The sequence below is a fragment of the Microcebus murinus genome, chromosome 15 (genome assembly GCF_040939455.1).
Source record: "Microcebus murinus isolate Inina chromosome 15, M.murinus_Inina_mat1.0, whole genome shotgun sequence".
NCBI classification, from domain to species: Eukaryota; Metazoa; Chordata; class Mammalia; order Primates; family Cheirogaleidae; genus Microcebus; species Microcebus murinus.
The window spans coordinates 16,918,055-16,931,741 of record NC_134118.1 but is presented as its reverse complement, the minus strand read 5'-3'; the positions used below and the strand labels follow the sequence as shown (position 1 = coordinate 16,931,741).

At 39.2% G+C, this 13,687-nt stretch overlaps 1 protein-coding gene across 1 annotated transcript in view; it reads right to left on the bottom strand.

Annotated features, from left to right (window-relative positions):
• Nucleotides 1-13,687, bottom strand: part of CAP2 (cyclase associated actin cytoskeleton regulatory protein 2) — a 132,675-nt gene that overhangs the window by 92,521 nt on the left and 26,467 nt on the right. The gene's annotated exons all lie outside the window — the stretch shown is intronic.

The window sequence follows — 13,687 nt, the reverse complement described above, 5'->3', positions numbered from 1 at the left end:
TTCATAATAAATGACTGTTTTTCATTTCATGTTATTGTTTTCCTGCTTCATTTAACTAAAAGCATGGTGGAACAATTGTTCTCTAGCATTTTGCATTAGATAAGTACCTCCCAGAAACCTGTAGTGAAGGTTTTTCTTTTTAATGCCTCACCTACCACAGACTGATACTTTTGTAAAATAAATAAAAATGCATTACTAGAAAAATGAAATGTAAAAAAACAGATATGCAAAGTATAGTACAAATCGCAGTTATTTCAATTACTAGACTCGGTAGACTTAATTGCTCCGCTGGACTGCTATAAAAGTTTTCAGTCTTACAATTTCTGTACTTATCTCATGGTTCAAACTGTTAGTGAACAGTTTCTAGACAGCACAGAGAGGAGTGTTCTTCCATATCTTTGCATGGGAATCCAGCTCCCCCCCCCCCCCGCCCCGCCCCGTGGCTGACATTAGGTCCATGGGAAAGTGTCTTCCAAGTTTCTAAGAACTAATTTGCAAATGAACTTTGGGAGGAGGGGGTCTCATTGAAAATTTTGGGACTGTCTGTATTTGGATATATTGAGACAATCTATTGACTTTTCGCTGTCCATCCAGATGTTTGCAATTATATAAATACAGTCAACGACTCTTGAAACCAGGGAGATTTGATTAACTGGAAATACACAGTGAAGTACCTGCCAAAAATTTAATTTCCCAACTTATTCTTTCAGACTCCAAAGTTAATTCTTGCCTGCTCGCTATCGTTTTGAATGTTAGCAATTGAGGGGAAAACCATGTGCAAAACCCAATCTAAACAGAAAATCCAAACAAAATTCTCTGCCTTTTAAAACTCTGGCCTTCAGTTCAAAATGCTTATAGTAAGGTTCACATGAATATCTTGTCTCAGAGCTTACAGGGATTCTACTGGCAGTGTCAATATATTAGTGGATTTTCTCATTACTGATGAATTCTTGTCCCACTTTGTTAAACTGCCTTAGAGCCTTGGTCTTTCAATAGCTCACTTTTCTCAACTACAAAAGAAGAATGAGAATGAGGGAGATACTAGATAAATTGTCAGGGAAATAATAAATTCAAGACAGGGTGTGTGTGCCAATAAAAATATATAGGGACACAGTAATCTAATAGTCCATGATTCTCAATGTTTCATTTGCTAATTCATGACTTAAAACCTGAACTTGATGACTTGTTTTTTAACTGCTAGTCCTTGTTTGGCCTGATCCAAACTGCCAGCCAGAGTAAGTTCATCCATCCACTGATTCGGTTATTCATTAATAAATTTGATTAATTTGTTTAAATATTCATTCTCGTTCATTCATTAAACAAACATTTATTAACTATTTACTACGAGCACAGTCCTAGACATTGAGAAGGCTGGAAGGAACCAGCATAGCTCCGGAACCCTGTAATAAATCCCAACACTCAACCGGTGGATGGGGACCCAAAGTTATATCATACTGCCTTACCTGTATACTAATTTGTTCTAACTTAAGCTTGGGAAAGTCAAGCATCAGATTCTAAGCACCTTACTATTTAAAATGTTCCTTTAAAAAAGGGTTTTCTGGCGACTTCCGGGGCCCCCGCTCTTGGGGCCCCAGAACCTCGTCCAAAAAAAAAAAAAAAAAAAAATAGGCCGGGCGCGGTGGCTCACGCCTGTAATCCTAGCACTCTGGGAGGCCGAGGCGGGTGGATTGCTCGAGGTTGGGAGTTCGAAACCATCCTGAGCGAGACCCTGTCTCTACTAAAAATAGAAAGAAATTAATTGACCAACTAAAAATATATATACAAAAAAAAAACCTAGCCGGGCATGGTGGCACATGCCTGTAGTCCCAGCTACTCGAGAGGCTGAGGCAGGAGGATCGCTTGAGCCCAGGAGTTTGAGGTTGCTGTGAGCTAGGCTGACGCCACGGCACTCACTCTAGCCTGGGCAACAAAAGTGAGACTCTGTCTCAAAAAAAATAAAAATAAAAAAAAAAAGGGTTTTCTGAAAGAGAAGGGATTTATACTGCAAACACGTGTGTGATTTTAGTTCATTGAATACCCTGTTCTCTTTTATATCATGAAAACATCTTATATTTGATATATTAAAAAGACTTGGTATGTGATGTGTTATAACATATATATGCATATATATGTGTATATATATGTATATATGAAATCTGTCTTGTTTTAAAACTAACAGTGTTAAACCACAATCTAAAGACACCTGGGAAAGGAAAAAATATATACTAAAGGTTGGAAAACATATTCCATACTTGCCTTATGTACAGTAACAAATCTGCAAACACATTTCCTAGAATCCGAGTGATTCTTGGGCCAGAGTGCCTATATATTTGACCAAGACTGTATTTTCTTATGCATAGCTAATACAACATTTTAAGGAATTATGTGAGGAAGGGTGTGTGTGTGTATGTGTGTGTTGTGGGAATGGATGTGTTAATAGAAATAACAAGATAATCTACATGAAATCAGAATGTAAAGAGCTTATTACTTTTGGACAAAAGTATTACCACTGGAGCATCCTCCTTGCAAACAGTGAAATTATCCTGAAGTCTAGGATAATGTGCCAATTATTGGCATAGTTTTAGAAAGAAGGAAAGATGGGGAAAAAGAAGGCAAGGAAATAGGCAAGGAAAGGGACATATATTTTGCAGTATTAGGTAGTACGATTAATTTCTAAAATAGAAAACAATCCTCTGAAAGTGTATTTTTGAGGAGAAAAATTTTAGAGAAAAGTTGCTGGTTACCCTCAGGAACTTCTGACATGGACTATGCTGTAGACAAATGCTATATTTCTACATAGAGCAACACCATTCATGTGAGACTCAATAATCTAATTTTTTCGCAGGTGCAGGTGAAGAGGTACCAAAGGTACTGTGATTACCCCCAACCAAGTAGGTGCTGGGCATGCTCAGAATTCATCCCTGTCTATGTTGGCTGTTCCACTGTGCTTATACCAGGGATTATAGAATAGAGAGGGACAACCAGCACTAGTACTCCGTAGGTTTCCTGGGAAACATCACCACGTGAGGATTCAAGACCCAGAGAATTAAGAACCTCATCCAGAGATGCATAGCAAGTTCATGGCCAACTTGGAAGTAAAACCTGGGTTTCCTTCACCTAGTGCAATATTCTAATCATTGCATTATGGTCATTATGGAAGACAGAAATCTCATTTAGATTCAGCAATTCTGGAGGATTCAGCTTTGTCTGACTTACTCAACCAAAGAATTCGATTGCCCCTAAAGAATTTGCTACTGAAAACAGGTCAGTAAAGGCTAATTTCATTGTGGAGGCTCTTCCTCTTCCTGCCTAATTTGTTGATACAGGCAATAATGAGTTATGCAAAGAAGTGAAAGAAACAAGGGTTCATTATGATTCCTATATATTATTGTTGTGTTTTTTTAATTTTAAATTTGAAAAATGTAGGTTATGTGCATAATAGCAAAAAAATTGCACTTTAAAGTTATTTTTTTTTTCTCAACAGCTACACCTGTTAGCTGTAGTTTAACTATGAACCTGTGATAGAAAATACTTTATTATTTGGACAGAGCATCTGAAATAAGAACGTTCTAAATACAAACAATGGTCTTCAGCATACAAGTGCTTTTAGTATTTAATAATATATTAATAACAAAGCCTAAAAGTACATAAGAATTTTTTAAAGAGTGCATATTTTTCTTAAACAAATTAGCTCTTATATGATTCAGAAAATTTCCTATATCCCTTTGCCACATGTAAAATTCCTTAAACACCTTGACAGAAACATGGAAGAAAGTTTTGAATGGTAATGTCAATATAATTAAATAGCTTCCTGAAATACAAGAATGGTTCAATATTAGGAGCTATATTAATGTAATTAATCATATCAAAAGATCTAAGAAGAAAAGTTATATGATCATCGCTACGGATGCTAACAAAGACCTTTGACAAAATTCAACAATCTTGATTTTAAAAAAGACACAGAATTGGACATTAACATTATTACACACCTCCCCCCCACACACACACGGACTTTTTTTTCAGCCCCTAACAAGTATCAAATTTAATGGCTGGCATTCTTGCTAAAAGATAAGTCACTATCAATATTTTTAAACACTGTCTTAAAGGTAATAGAAAAGAAAAAAACATGTATAAAATGTATAAAATATAGAAAGAAAGAGGCAAATCAATTACTACTTGCAAATAATTATATATCTAGGAAACGCTGGATAATCAACTGAAAAGCTACTATAAACAGCAAGAAAAATAAACAACTGTAGAAAGGCAGCCAGATATAAACTTAACACAGAGAAAGCAGTATCCTTTGCATATATGAACAATCAATTAGAAAATATATAGATGAAATCAGTCCATTTACTAACAACGACAACCACCAACATAAACTCAGGAATCATGCGAAAGCTCTGTAAGAATAACTTTAGATACATAGTCCTGAGGGATACAAAAGAGGACTTGAACTTATGGAAAGACATATCCTGTTCTTGGGTAAGAAGACTCAACAGCACACAGATGTAATTTTTTAAATACTAATTTATAAATTTAATTTGAGTCCAATAAAAACTCGAATATCATTCTTTTGGAAATAGATAGCAGATTTTAAGTAAAATAGGCAAATGGTCAAATACCTCTAGGAAAACTCTGGATAGGAGAAGCCACAAGGGGGAATTAACCCTGCTACACAGGCAACGTACTCTAAATCCTCAGTGATTGGAACAGTGTGGCACTGAGACATGAACAGACTGACGCACGATGGAATGAACAGAAAGTCCAAAAACAGACCCAAAGACATACAGGTATTTAGCAGGCATTTTGATCAATGAGGGAAATGGACTGATTCAAAAATGGTGATGGGAATAGTGAGAATCTACCTGGAAAAAAAAAAAAAGCTGGATCCACACCTTATATCACACACCAAGATAAACTCAAATGTATATCAAATTTGTATGTAAAATATGAAGCCATAAGAGTGTTAGAAGAAAAAGCCTTTTAAACCACAACTCAAAATCTAGAAGCCATAACAGAAAAAAATGGATACGTTTATGATAAATTCTACTACATAAAAAAACTTCTACATGATAAAAAAAAAACAAAACAGAAGGAATGTCATAAGATAATGACAATAGGGGGAAAATATCTATACCTCTCAGCACAGACAGAAAGCTGGTATCCCCAATATGTAAAGATCTTTAGAAATCAGTAATAAAGAAATCCGCTGGGCGAAGTGGCTCACACCTATAATTCTAGCACTTGAGGTAGTAGGATTGCTTGAGGCCAGGAGTTTAAGACTAGCCTGAGCAATATAGCAGGACCCTGTCTGAACAAAAAAATACAGGAGTCATGGTACATGCCTGTAGTCCCAGCTACTTGGGAGGCTGAGGCAGGAGGATCACTTGAGCCCAGGAGTCTGAGGTTGTAGTGAGCTATGATGACAACACTGCATTCCAGTCTGGGCGACAGTAAGACTCTGTCTCCAAAAAAAAAAAAAAAAAGGAAACCAACAACCTCCATGAAAAGATGTTCAACCTCACTCATCATTGAAACCACACGCAAATACCATTTCTCCCTTATCAGACTGAAAAAGTCTACTGACATCCCCCTTTGTAGCTGAGTGTGGGGAAATAAACACTCTCATCCACTTCTGAGGGACATGTAAATGGCACATCCCCTATGGAAGGCAACTGACAGTAGATCTCACAAGTAAGTTGCCCTTCCCTTCACCCAGTGTCCTGACGATCTCTGTTTTGCTGCCCTAGCTCCACTTTCTACCTATTCTCCTGTACCTGCTCTATGCTCTGGATTGACCATGGAGACAACAGCAGCACCCACAGGCTTCCTGGCTCCTGACTGGGTTCAGCCAATGGAAGGCCCGGCAGGAGACTGGACCACGGGGGGCAGGGGGCGGCAAGTGGAGAGGGGGTCTTTGTTCCATGGCTCTTCCTTGCTGGTCTCGGGGCTTGGCTGTGTCTCCACCGAAGGGTCTGATACCTGCTCCCTGAGCTTGCCTCTCCAAGCCTTGGTACAGCAGAAGCTCCTGTTATTGGTAGCCCTGGGTACTTCCTCAATTTTTGTTTCCCAACACCCTGTGGTTAGCTTTGTAAAGTCCCTCTATTAAACTTGCCTCAAATTCCCTAGTTGACCATGCCACTTATATCCTTCCAGGACTCTGGGTGATATACCCAGTAATCCCATTTTGGGGGAATTTATCATGATCTACTTACACATATAGGAAATTATATGCATACAAGGTTATGCACTGTAGCAGAAGATTAGAAATAACCCAATGTCCTAATGTCCGGCAATGGGGGCCTGGTCAAATAAACTATGATCTATCTACACAGAGGAGTGTTATGAAGCTGTAAGAAACAATGAGGAAGCTATATGTGTACTGACAGAACAGATCTCTAGAAGCTTTGTTAAGTGAGGAAACAAGTTGCAAAACTGTGTATATAATGAGGTGACCTTTAATAAGAAAGGTGATGATAAGAATAAATACATTTTCAAAAGGAAACACAGGAAGGATACATAAGAAACTTGAAAAATAGTCACCCTTAGGGGTAGAGAGGGAAATGGGATGCACAAATAAATTGGTATGCTTTTTAATGCAGTGTTTTTCCTTACTGAAATTCTTTAACTCATGCAATTATTTATTCAAAAAGTTAAATTATTTAAAAAGCAGAAAGAAAAACACTCAGGCAAGAGTTTGGCAAAAAGCACATTTGCTGTCCAGGAAGAAAAAAAAATAAAAGCATTAACCTTAGAAACTCGTGGAACCTAACACATTGTTTCAGCAAGATATTTTTTGATGATGTTTCATTTTGGAAGAGTAAACGGGCAATCCTGGTGGTTAGTGATGTTTGGTGGCCCGTCAAAGATGTTTTGATTCCAAGTCCAGTTTCTTACTGGCCAGTCCCCAAAGCTCTAAGTGTGCTATGAAATTATTATATTAATAGAATGCACAGTGACAGAGATGGGGATTGTATGTTTTGAAAACAAACTTCCTTAAGTAAAAAAGTAGTCATAGGGATGTCCAACTAAGGCCAGTGACTTAGCAGGAGATGGGCTGTGAATCAAAGTATATGTTTGTTAGCAAAGTACGTATTTAAGGCTGAGAATAAAAATTCTCCACATTCCTGGGAAGAAATGATAACAGAGACTGATCTATCTGGGACCTTTCTGAATTCTGCAAATTCAGTGCCAACAGCACAAAGAGTAGTGACTGGGCCAAGATTGGGCCAGGACGAAGGGGCAGAAGTGAAGACCCATGAGGGACAAAGTTCTGTCCTGAAGGTGACCACGAGGCACAGTGGCCTTCCACCCTCTTCTTGGCCCTAGGCCTGAACCTGTGTTAGGCTGACCTACTCTCCTATTCTGGAAAGAGCAGGTGAAGAAGGAAGTAGGTCAATGCCGCCTTGCTTCTCATTAGGGAACCAGTTACCCACAGTGTAGTGGGAGACACAGCTACCCTGCAGGTCAAAGCAGGTGTCAGCCAATGGGACAGGCTGAGACTCTTGAGACTAGATTCCTGGTTCTGCCATTGAGTTTCTGTGGTCTTCAACGCATCAGCTAAACCTCTCTGGTTTGCAATTTCCTTCTCTGTAGAAGACAGAAGGACAAATGGATGGAAGGAAGGGAGGGAGGGAGGAAGAAAAAGAAGGAGGGAAGAAGGAAGGAAGGAAGGAAGGAAGGAAGGAAGGAAGGAAGGAAGGAAGGAAGGAAGGAAGGAAGGGAGGGAGGGAGGGAGGGAGGGAGGGAGGGAGGGAGGGAGGGAGGGAGGGAGGGAGGGAGAGAGGGAGGGAGGAAGGAAGGAAGATGGAAGGGAGGGAGGGAGGAAGGAAAAGAAGGAGGGAAGGAAGGAAGGAAGGAAGGAAGGAAGGAAGGAAGGAAGGAAGGAAGGGAGGGAGGGAGGGAGGGAGGGAGGGAGGGAGGGAGGGAGGGAGGGAGGGAGGAAGAAAGAAAAAAGAGAGGGAGAAAGCAAGCAAGAAAGCAGGCAAGGAAGAAACAGGGTATGAAATTGGAATGGATGATTTCTAAGCTTCTTTCTCCAAAACTTCTGACTATCGTTAATGGTTAAGACAAGAAAGGAGAAGCCTGATTTAAAGCCTGTATGAAATCCAGAGGCAGAATTCTTTATGCAAGTCAGTTTTTGGATCTCTGCCATTTGGAGAAACTGAAAGACATACAGATCCTTTGGGCTTGCGATTGCCAAGATATTCTACATCTAGTTATAATAAAAATAAATGTTCACTTTAAAACAATTAGCAGGAAACTGGAAGTTAATGGAAGGACCAACTTGGCTGAAGGCAGAGTGAGAACGTGAAGAGATCTGTGTAGAAAGGGCTGGTTCGTGGAATCAACCCCAAATTGCTGATAACTGGAGGAAAGTGGGGACCCTATATAGATCCTGATTCTAGAGCACCAAAAATGCAAATGATCACTTTCTTAGTGAATACAAATTACCTACGAATGTTTTCTAAAATCAAAAGAATTGGAAGAATACAGATACAATTAGTAAACTAAATTAATATGTAGATGTTTTTGCATTATTTATTCCAGATATAAGGTTATTATTTGTTGTAGAGATAAGGTCCGCTTAAATGAAGAAGCGACAACCTGTAGGACCAGGAAGCACAGACTCATGGAGGCCTAGGACCATTTCAGATCCACTTAAATGAAGAAGTGACAACCTGTAGGACCAGGAAGCACAGACTCATGGAGGCCTAGGGGTCTTTTGAAATGAAGGAGTCAGATGTCCCTCTACTCCATAGTAAAGCAGGAAGAAATTTTATCTTCAATGTTCTGTGTGTCCTTTTTCTGACAGGTTTCCTTCCACTTGTTTCCCGTGGTTTTTCCCTGGCATGGCTCAAGATGCTTTTTATAATGGTGCTGATGCCACTCAGTTGCAAACTCTTCACTTGGAAACCAAATAGTCCCCTCATGTTTTAAGGCTGTTATAACCTCTGAGTCATTGTCACAGACTGTGAGAGCCAGAAGGCTCTTGGAAACCATGTCATCCCGCTTTGCTAAGGAGCAGGTTAAGGGGCTAGCTCAAGGTCATGCTGTCAAAAGTAGAGACAGCTCTAAAATCTGAATATATTTCATAATACAAACTGCTAGTGCTGGTTAGAGGAAGAGAGACTTCTCTCTCACTTTGCAACTCTCTGAACTCATTACCCAACCAGCAGGGCATAAAATGAACAAAACATTTTGTAGATGATTTTAAAAAATGGTAAAGACTAGGAACATCTAGTATAGTGATCATGACCCATCAGAAGTGAGGCTGTAATAATTGCCTAATGATGTTCATCCTTTATAAAGTCAGAGAACTCAAGGCCACAATATTTCATGGCATGTGATTTAATCATATTATGCTTTATGTGTGTTATGTTTGGTTAAATTTATTGCCTTTTTGTTCAAATTGTGGTTCTTTCATTTTATTAAACAATTAATAAAAATTTTAAAAATCCATTTTAATTAAGAATAGGAAATAAATGTTCCAGACTGCTAGAAACATTTAAAGTGTAAATTCTATAAATCTCCAAAAAGGATTTGGGTTAGGAAGAGCTGTGATTCGCAGTTGCTTCCTATTTGTCAAATCACTTAGAAATAGTTCCGACATTAGTTCCATACACCACGAATAACAACAGCACAACTTTGTTAAACAAAAATCACCAAAAAAAAAAAAAAATCACATTAGTCCATTTACAGATAAATGATATTCAACCAGAGGCTTGGTATTATGTAGGCCCAGTTTCTAGAGGATCCTTCCCTTTGATATTGAGGATTATTTACCCTAAACATCTATTATAAAATTATGTATTGTTTATCCTTTTTAAAAAGGGGTGCAAGCTGTGTCAGTGTTCTTGGGTTGAAGAATGATTTAAATAAGCCCTTTGGTTTATGCTGCATACAAGAAGGCTTTACAAGATCTAATCTTTTCTAAACCTGTTATGTTCTTTGGTTCAGCAGAGCTTCCTAATTGTAGCTATTAGTTCCCCCTTTTTTGTGGTCTGTTCTGTCAATAGACTATTGAGCGTTCAGTAAATTAAGCCCAACCAGCAGCCAACACATCGAAACAGACGTTAAATCATAGCTTGGCTGCCCTTATTCATTATTAGTATCTGAGAAATAGCTTTTAAGCACAGGCACAGGATTTAACATGATGCACATTTGTGTCATTCTCAAATTTCCATCCTGAGCAATCAGGTATGTGAGGGTTTTTTTTTTCTAGGCAACAGGTGTGTTCTTGGAATAAAGTTCAACCCCCACTTCTGGCTTATGTGAGAGGCAGCAGCTGCAAGCTTAATGCCAATGACACATGGTTCTATAAGAGAGAGAGAAAAAAATAAACTACTTGTTCAAAGTATTAAAGTAATGGGCAGATGGACTATAGCTGCCTGTACTTTTCTTTGTGTTGTAGAGCCAGAGTCTAAACTTTCGGATGACAAGTGTTTCTTTCTCTCTTTTTCTCTTTCATTCTTGCTTGTTTGCCATCCATCCTTCCTTTATTTTTTCTTTTCCTTCCTTTCTTAAGTTTTTTAAAAACTAGTAGAAAGCATAAATTTCTTTATGCATTACATATTCACTGTTAAGAATATTCCTTCATCTAGTCATCTTGTTTACAGGGTGATGAGGGGAAAGGAGAAAAAAACTTAATACAAATCGAGCTACACTTTATAACTTACTCTGTACTGACAAAAATTTAAAGGGACTGTTTATTATCTGAAGACAATATGCAACTCCTACGTTTTTTAAAATGCAAATTTAAATGTACTTATTTATAGGACTCATTATTCTCTTGCAAAAAGCTTCTATCTAGAATTTTTGAGATATTTCTAATGAATTATAATGTACTGCGTACCTGAGAAGTCTGTCAATATTAATTAATAGGAACAATAAAGCTACGATAATTATTGTGATAGTGTTCAAGAAAGTAAATGTTCATCAATCACTCGAGCATCTTTTTTAGTGTATTGGGGATAGTATTCCTTTGTATATGTAAGCTTTCAGGAATTATCATGCCTGAGAATCTAAGCTGCTCAGCCACTATCTTGCTGCATACAAGGTTTCTCTTGTAAACAAAAACACTGAGGAAAAGAAGGGAGTAATGACAGAGCCATGTGACACATTTGAAGTGGACGTAGTTCACAGACTCTTCTGGAACTCACGTATATCAAAGCTTCTCTGCTTTTGCCAATGGGTATTTCAAGAGAAATGTTTAATAAAAATGGAGGTTGTGAGAAGGGTCTTTGTTTTTCTTAGATGTGACTAATAAATATATTGCCATGTGAGGAGATAAACACCTATTTAATTACACTCTTGCAAGCCCTGATATGACCAGAGTTACCGGATCTCCTGGAAGATTGGAGTTGGGTGTTGCACATGGAGTCTAATTAGAGGAGGGGCAGAGAATCCCTTTTTACTTTTTTTTTTTTTTTTTTAATCCCAGACCACAACTTTACTCAAGAATCAGATTTTTGTGACTCTATACTGAAAATGGTTTTTGCCACGATTGTCTTGTTGCTGAGAAAGCTATAGGTAGATGGATTTGGAATTCAATCCTCTGTGAGAAACAACAGCCAATGAAAGAGAAGAACTTGGTGGTAAATTTCTTTTTAAGTTTTTAATTTTAATTGGTTTGGCTATTATATTAGATTTGCACTGAATGCATGAAAACAATGACTAACCTCAGGAATGACACTAATATATACTTTTTTTAACTTTTTTTTATTTCAGCCTATTATGGGGGTACAAATTTTAAGGTTTCAAATAATGCCCTCTCCCTCCCTCCCTCCACAATTCTGAGTTTCCAGCGTGACCATCCCTCAGATGGTGCACATCTCACTCATTATGTATGATATTAATATTTTTTAAAGTATAAGAAGTGTTTAAAACTGGAAGGCTGGCTTAAATATCTTTAAAGTTCTCTTCCAATCCACAGATTCTCAAATTCTATAATTTTGCCCTTCCTTAGGCTGTACTTTTTAAAAAATTGTGGTAAGATACACACAACACAAAATTTAGCACCTTAACCATTTTTAAGTGTACATCTCTGTAGTATTCAGTGTATTCACGCCGTTGTACAATCTCCAGAACTTTGTTTTATCTTTCCAGACAAAAACTTCACATCCCCTGAACAACTTCCTATTCCTCCCTCCCTCCAGGCCCTGACTACCACCATTCTACTTTGTGTCTCTATGAATTCGACTACCCCAGGGACCTCATATACGTGGAATCATACAGTATTTGTCTTTTTATGTCTAGCCTATTTCACTTGGCATAATGTCCTCAAGGTCCATCCATACTGCAGCACGTAACAGGATTTCCTTCCTTTTTAAGGCTGGATGATATTCTATCGTAGGTATAGACCACACTTAGTTCATCTGTCCATGCACGCTTGGGTTGCTTCCACCGCTTGGCTATTGTGAATAATGCTGCTAAGAACATGGGTGTCTCTTTGAGACCCTGTTTTCAATTATGGGGGACATATATTCAGAAGTGAAATTGCTGGGTCACATGGTATTTCTAGCTGTTGATTTTTGAGGAGCCACCATACTGTTTTCCGCCATGACTGCAACATTGTACATTCCCACCAACAGATCACAAGGGCTCCGATGTCCTCACATCCTCGCCAACACTTGGACTTTCTGTTTTTGTGAGAGTAGCAATCTTACTGGGTGTCCAGTGACATCCTCAGGCTGTACTTTCAGGAAAGAAGAAGGGTGGCTGCTGACTCAGCTCAGCCAGAGGATTTTTTTTTTTTTTGAGACAGAATCTCATTCTGTTGCCCAGGCTATAGTGCCGTGGCATCAGCCTAGCTCACAGAAGCCTCAAACTCCTGGGCTCAAGCAATCCTCCTCCCTCAGCTTCCTGAGTAGCTGGGACTACAGGCACTCGCCACCATGCCCGGCTAATTTTTTCTATATATTTTTAGTTGGCCAATTAATTTCTTTCTATTTATAGTAGAGATGGGGTCTCGCATTTGCTCAGGCTGGTTTCGAACTCCTGAGCTCAAGCAATCCTCCTGCCTTGGCCTCCCAGAGTGCTAGGATACAGGTATGAGCCACCGCACCCGGCCAAGGATCTTTTTAAAACACACATCAAATCACCCTGCGTTCTCTGCCCAGTGTCCCCCGGGTTCTCTGTCACATGTGGAATGAGAGCCAAGCCCTTCACTGTGACTGAGAAGCCCTCACTGTGCTCTGGCCCTTGCTACCTCTCTCCCTCACCCACTGCTCCCTGGCATTCTGCTCTGCTGAGAACACACCAAGCCGGTTCCATTCTCTCAGGGGTCCTCAAACTTTTTAAACAGGGGGCCAGTTCACTGTCCCTCAGACCATTGGAGGGCCGGACTATAGTTAAAAGAAAAACAAAAAACTATGAACAAATTCCTATGCACACTGCACATATCTTATTTTGAAGTAAAAAAAAACACAAATGGGCAAAAACACCCGCATATGGCCCTCGGGCTGTAGTTCCAGGATGCCTGCAGATCTTTGCCCTGGGCCTTGCTGTCTCCTTTGCCTGGAGCTCTCGTTCCCCACATCCCTCCAAGGGCTCTTTCCTTCTCTCGACTCAGATCTCTGTTCAGCTGTCACCTCCCTGGACATGCCTTCCTACCCCAAGCAGTATCCCTGCTTCTAGCACTTTCTGTATCATTACCCTGCTTTCATACCCCAGACGAAAGTGA